This window comes from Coregonus clupeaformis, chromosome 1, assembly GCF_020615455.1.
Source record: "Coregonus clupeaformis isolate EN_2021a chromosome 1, ASM2061545v1, whole genome shotgun sequence".
Classification (NCBI taxonomy): Eukaryota; Metazoa; Chordata; class Actinopteri; order Salmoniformes; family Salmonidae; genus Coregonus; species Coregonus clupeaformis.
Window position 1 is genome coordinate 10,724,497 of NC_059192.1, and position 6,000 is coordinate 10,730,496.

The following is a 6,000-nucleotide window of genomic DNA, read 5'->3' on the forward strand; positions in this document are numbered from 1 at the left end:
GACCCACTGGAAATGTGATACAGTGAATTATAAGTGAAATAATCTGACTGTAAACAATTGTTGGAAAAATTACTTGTGTCATGCACAAAGTAGATGTCCTAACCGACTTGCCAAAACTATAGTTTGTTAACGAGACATTTGTAGAGTGGTTGAAAAACGGGTTTTAATGACTCCAACCTAAGTGTATGTAAACGTCCGACTTCAACTGTATGTTCCTCTCAAGTTCTTGGCTCTTTCCAGAAGAGCTACCTTGTCCTTGAACCTCAGGTTCACAGGGAAGATTGAAACAACAAAGAGCAGGGATCTAGACAGCCACATACCTGGGACAATCCGCGGTCCCAGCCACAATGGCTAACAGCGTCACGGGCTGCGTTCAAGCCCTCAACCAGAAAACCCTGCTAGCTTGATATGCCACTAGCTAGCAGCTAGGCTAGCTGCAACGCCAAATAGCTCCTCAGACCCGTCCTTGGTCAGCAGGATCACTGGACAGAGACTAGCAATCCCAGCAACTGATGCCAACTGTGTCACAGGATCCAAACTAAAAAGTTAGCTAGCTAATAAAAACTTTCCAATACACTTTCAAAACAACAAACTTTTCAAAAGAACAAATCTGAGCTCTTCCTTGTTCCGCGTTCAACAGGAAATAAGTAGTCAAACCCCTGAGTCAATACTTAGCACCTTTGGAAGTGATTACAGCTGTGAGTCTTGGGTGAGTCTCTAAGACCTTTCCACACCTGGATTGTGCAACATTTGCCCATTATTATTTTAAAATTCTTCAAGCTCTGCCAAATTGCCTGTTGATCATTACTAGAGAACCATTTGCATGTCTTGCCATAGATTTTCAAGTAGATTTAAGTCTAAACTGTAACTCGGCCACTCAGGTACATTCACTGTCTTCTTGGTAAGCAACTCCAGTGTAGATTTGGCCTTGCTATGTTATTGCCCTGCTGAAAGGTGAATTCATCTCCCAGTGTCTGGTAGAAAGCAGACTGAACCAAGTTTTCCTCTAGGATCTTGCCTGTGCTTAGCTCCATTCCGTTTCTTTTTTATAATGGAAAACTCCCCAGTCCTTAACGATTACAAGCATACACATAACATGATGCAGTCTCCACTATGCTTGAAAATATGGAGAGTGGTACACAGTAATGTGTTGTGTTGGATTTGCCTAAAAAATAACACTTTGTATTCAGGACCAAAACGTAATTGCTTTGCCATGTTTTTTGCAGTATTACTTTAGTGCCTTGTTGCAAACAGGATGCATGTTTTGGAATATTTTTATTCTGTACAGGCTTCCATCTTTTCACTCTGTCATTTAGGTTAGTATTGTGGAGTAACTACAATGTTGTTGATCCAACCTCAGTGCTCTCCTATCACAACCATTAAACTCTGTAACTGTTTTAAAGTCACAATTAGCCTCTTGGTGAAATCCATGAGCGGTTTCCTTTCTCTCTGGCAACTGAGTTAGGAAGGACGCCTGTATCTTTGTATTGACTGGGTGTATTGATACACCATCCAAAGTGTAAATAATAACTTCACCATGCTCAAAGAGATATTCAATAGGTGCCCTTCTTTGCAAGGCATTGGAAAACCTCCCTGGTCTTTGTGGTTGAATCTGTGTTTGCAATTCCCTGCTCGAATGAGGGAACTTACAGATAATTGTATGTGTGGGGTACAGAGATGAGGTAGTCATTAGAAAATCACGTTAAACACTATTATTGCACACAGAGTGAGTCCATACAACTTATTATGTGACTTGTTAAGCAAAAGTGTACTCCTGAACTTATTTAGGCTTGCCATAACAAAGGGGTTGAATACATTTTAACTCAAGACATTTCAGATTTTCATTTTTTATTAATTCGTAAAAATTTGGAAAAACATAATTCCACTTTGACATTATGGGGTATTGTGTGTAGGCCAGTGACCCACAAATCTCAATTAAATCAATTTTAAATTCAGGCTGTAACACAATAAAATGTGGACAAAGTCAAGGAGTGTTAATACTTCCTGAAGGCACTGTATACTTTGATGTGTTGTAATATTCAGCAAAACTCACAAGCAGTGTTTTCCCACTAAGCTTGTTTCGTAATATTGATGTAATATTCTGCATAGGAATTTTGTTATGAATATCAAATGTTATTAATTTATGTACAAAATAACTTTTGGAAATGACCAATCTTTATAATGTTACTTCTCTCATATACATTTACATTTTGTCATTTAGCAGACGCTCTTATCCAGAGCGACTTAGTTAGTGAGTGCATGCATTTTTTCATACTGGTCCCCCGTGGGAATCGAACCCACAACCCTGGCGTTGCAAGCGCCATGCTCTACCAACTGAGCTACACAATCAATCAATCAATCAATTTTATTTTATATAGCCCTTCTTACATCAGCTAATATCTCGAAGTGCTGTACAGAAACCCAGCCTAAAACCCCAAACAGCTAGTAATTGTTAGGCCTACTGCTGCTAGGTAGCTCTCTCTCTGCTCTCCCCCTCCCCTCTGTCTGTCCTTGATTGCAGGAGTGAAGTCTGGTGTGCGGGAGTCAGGGTTCCAGCTGCAGCTCATTCACCATAATCACCTCAGCCTTTAAGACCCGGTCAAACTTTCCACTCATCGTCAGATCATAGTCAAGACAACCATGTTAGTCTCGCTGCCGACTCAACCTGTCTGTTTTCGCTCTTGTGTTTTTTTGGACTGTTTATTTACTTTTTCTCCTGTGCCACAGATATTTGGAACCTGACTCCTGCCTCCGCTTCACTCCTGCCACCACCATCCTGCTCTCCACTATCGGGCCTCTCCTTTGGACTCACCACGGACACTAGGACATTACGGTACCACACCTGCCCTGACCTGGATCTGTACCCTCCCTGTAACCTGGACTTGCTCTTCCCCATTTATTGGAAACCTGGACTATTGAACATTATAATAAACCTGTTAAGACTTCTCTGGCTTGGTGTACTTGTCTGCATTTGGGTTCTATCCAGTTAAATCATAACAGTATGATCTGACCAACATGAACCCAGCAGACAGTAGCTCGGATACCACCCCAGAGTGCACTCAAATTTGGACTGCCATAGCCAATCAGGGCATTCTACTTGGCCAACATGATACCCTGTTTAAGACGATTGCTGAGGACAGTCAGGTGCTGCTTAATCAGGTTCAATTACTCACCAATCAAGTGTCTGCCCTTACTACCCCCTTCAGCCCAGATCAGAGAGCCTTTTGTTCCTGCTCCAGAGCGCTATGACGGGAACATGGGAACCTGTGGCGATTTTTTGACTCAATGCTCGTTAGTGTTTGAACAACAGCCCCTCACCTACGCCTCAGAAAGAGCCCGTATTGCCTACCTTATCAACTCTACTAGCGGTTCCGCTCGTGCCTGGGGATCCGCGGTCTGGGAGAGTCAGTCGGACATTTGCAACGCTTACGTGGCCTTCACCACGGAGATGAGGAAGGTTTTTGACCACCCCGTACGAGGCAAGGAGGCTGCGAAAGCGGTTGTTTTCTCTTCGGCAGGGGGCTCGTAGTGTGGCGGAGATGGCAGTGGAGTTTCGGACTTTAGCAGCAGTGAGTGGTTGGAATGACGAGGCATTACAAGGAGTGTTCATCAATGCTTTGTCGGAGACTTTAAAAGATGAATTGGTGTCATATGATGAATCGCCTACGCTGGATAATCTTATTTCACTCACTATCAGGTTGGATAATCGGATTCGGGAGCGCCGCTGCTGCAAGGTCTGGAGGAAGGCCAGGGTAGCTCTGTCCCGAGCTTCGGCGTACATGCAGAGGCAAGCCAACCGTCACCGGTCCCAGGCTCCCGGTTACTCTCCTGGTCAAGAGGTATGGCTGAAGTCACGGGACCTTCCATTGAAGGTGGAGTCGAAGAAGATGGCGCCTCGTTTTATAGGACCGTTCAAGATACTGTCTATTGTTAACCCCTGCGCGGTTAAGCTACAGCTTCCTGCCTCCCTACGGGTTCATTCCACCTTTCATGTTTCCCAGATTAAGCCTGTGTCGGTTAGCCCTTTGTGCCCGCCCTCTCGTCCCCCTCCTCCGCCCAAGATCGTGGGTGGGGGGTCCGGTCTACACTGTCCGGCGACTTCTGGATGTTCGCCGCCGGGGTCGTGGTTTCCAGTACCTGGTGGATTGGGAGGGTTATGGTCCTGAGGAACGTTCCTGGGTGCCCAGGAGCTTCATTGTGGATCCTGCTCTGGTTCGTGAGTTTCATAGGTTACATCCTGATAAACCCTGTCGGCCGCCAGGTGGCGTCCGTAGAGGGGGGGTACTGTTAGGCCTACTGCTGCTAGGTAGCTCTCTCTCTGCTCTCCCCCTCCCCTCTGTCTGTCCTTGATTGCAGGAGTGAAGTCTGGTGTGCGGGAGTCAGGGTTCCAGCTGCAGCTCATTCACCATAATCACCTCAGCCTTTAAGACCCGGTCAAACTTTCCACTCATCGTCAGATCATAGTCAAGACAACCATGTTAGTCTCGCTGCCGACTCAACCTGTCTGTTTTCGCTCTTGTGTTTTTTGGACTGTTTATTTACTTTTTCTCCTGTGCCACAGATATTTGGAACCTGACTCCTGCCTCCGCTTCACTCCTGCCACCACCATCCTGCTCTCCACTATCGGGCCTCTCCTTTGGACTCACCACGGACACTAGGACATTACGGTACCACACCTGCCCTGACCTGGATCTGTACCCTCCCTGTAACCTGGACTTGCTCTTCCCCATTTATTGGAAACCTGGACTATTGAACATTATAATAAACCTGTTAAGACTTCTCTGGCTTGGTGTACTTGTCTGCATTTGGGTTCTATCCAGTTAAATCATAACAGTAATGCAGGTGTAGAAGCACGGTGGCTAGGAAAAACTCCCTAGAAAGGCGAAAGCCTAGGAAGAAACCTAGAGAGGAACCAGGCTATGAGGGGTGGCCAGTCCTCTTCTGGCTGTGCCGGGTGGAGATTATAACAGAACCATGCCAAGATGTTCAAAAATGTTCATAAGTGACAAGCATGGTCAAATAATAATCAGGAATAAATCTCAGTTGGCTTTTCATAGCCGATCATTAAGAGTTGAAAACAGCAGGTCTGGGACAGGTAGGGGTTCCATAACCGCAGGCAGAACAGTTGAAACTGGAATAGCAGCAAGGCCAGGCGGACTGGGGACAGCAAGGAGTCACCACGGCCGGTAGTCCCGACGTATGGTCCTAGGGCTCAGGTCTCTCAGTTGGCTTTTCATAGCCGATCATTAAAGAGTTGAAAACAGCAGGTCTGGGACAGGTAGGGGTTTCGTAGCCGCAGGCAGAACAGTTGAAACTGGAATAGCAGCAAGGCCAGGCGGACTGGGGACAGCAAGGTGTCATCATGCCCGGTAGTCCTGACGTATGGTCCTAGGGCTCAGGTTCTCAGAGAGAAAGAGAGAACGAGAGAATTAGAGAGAGCATACTTAAATTCACACAGGACACTGGATAAGACAGGAGAAGTACTCCAGGTATAACCAACTAACCCCAGCCCCCCGACACATAAACTACTGCAGCATAAATACTGGAGGCTGAGACAGGAGCGGTCCGGAGACACTGTGGCCCCATCCGAAGAAACCCCCGGACAGGGCCAAACAGGAAGGATATAACCCCACCCACTCCGCCAAAGCACAGCCCCCGCACCACTAGAGGGATATCCCCAACCACCAACTTACAATCCTGAGACAAGGCCGAGTATAGCCCACAGAGGTCTCCACCACAGCACAAACCAAGGGGGCGCCAACCCAGACAGGAAGATCACGTCAGTAACTCAACCCACTCAAGTGACGCACCCCTCCCAGGGACGGCATGAAAGAGCACCAGCAAGCCAGTGACTCAGCCCCTGCAACAGGGTTAGAGGCAGAGAACCCCAGTGGAGAGGGAACCGGCCCGGCAGAGACAGCAAGGGCTGTTCGTTGCTCCAGCCTTTCCGTTCACCTTCACACTCCTGGGCCAGACTACACTCAATCATATGACCTACTG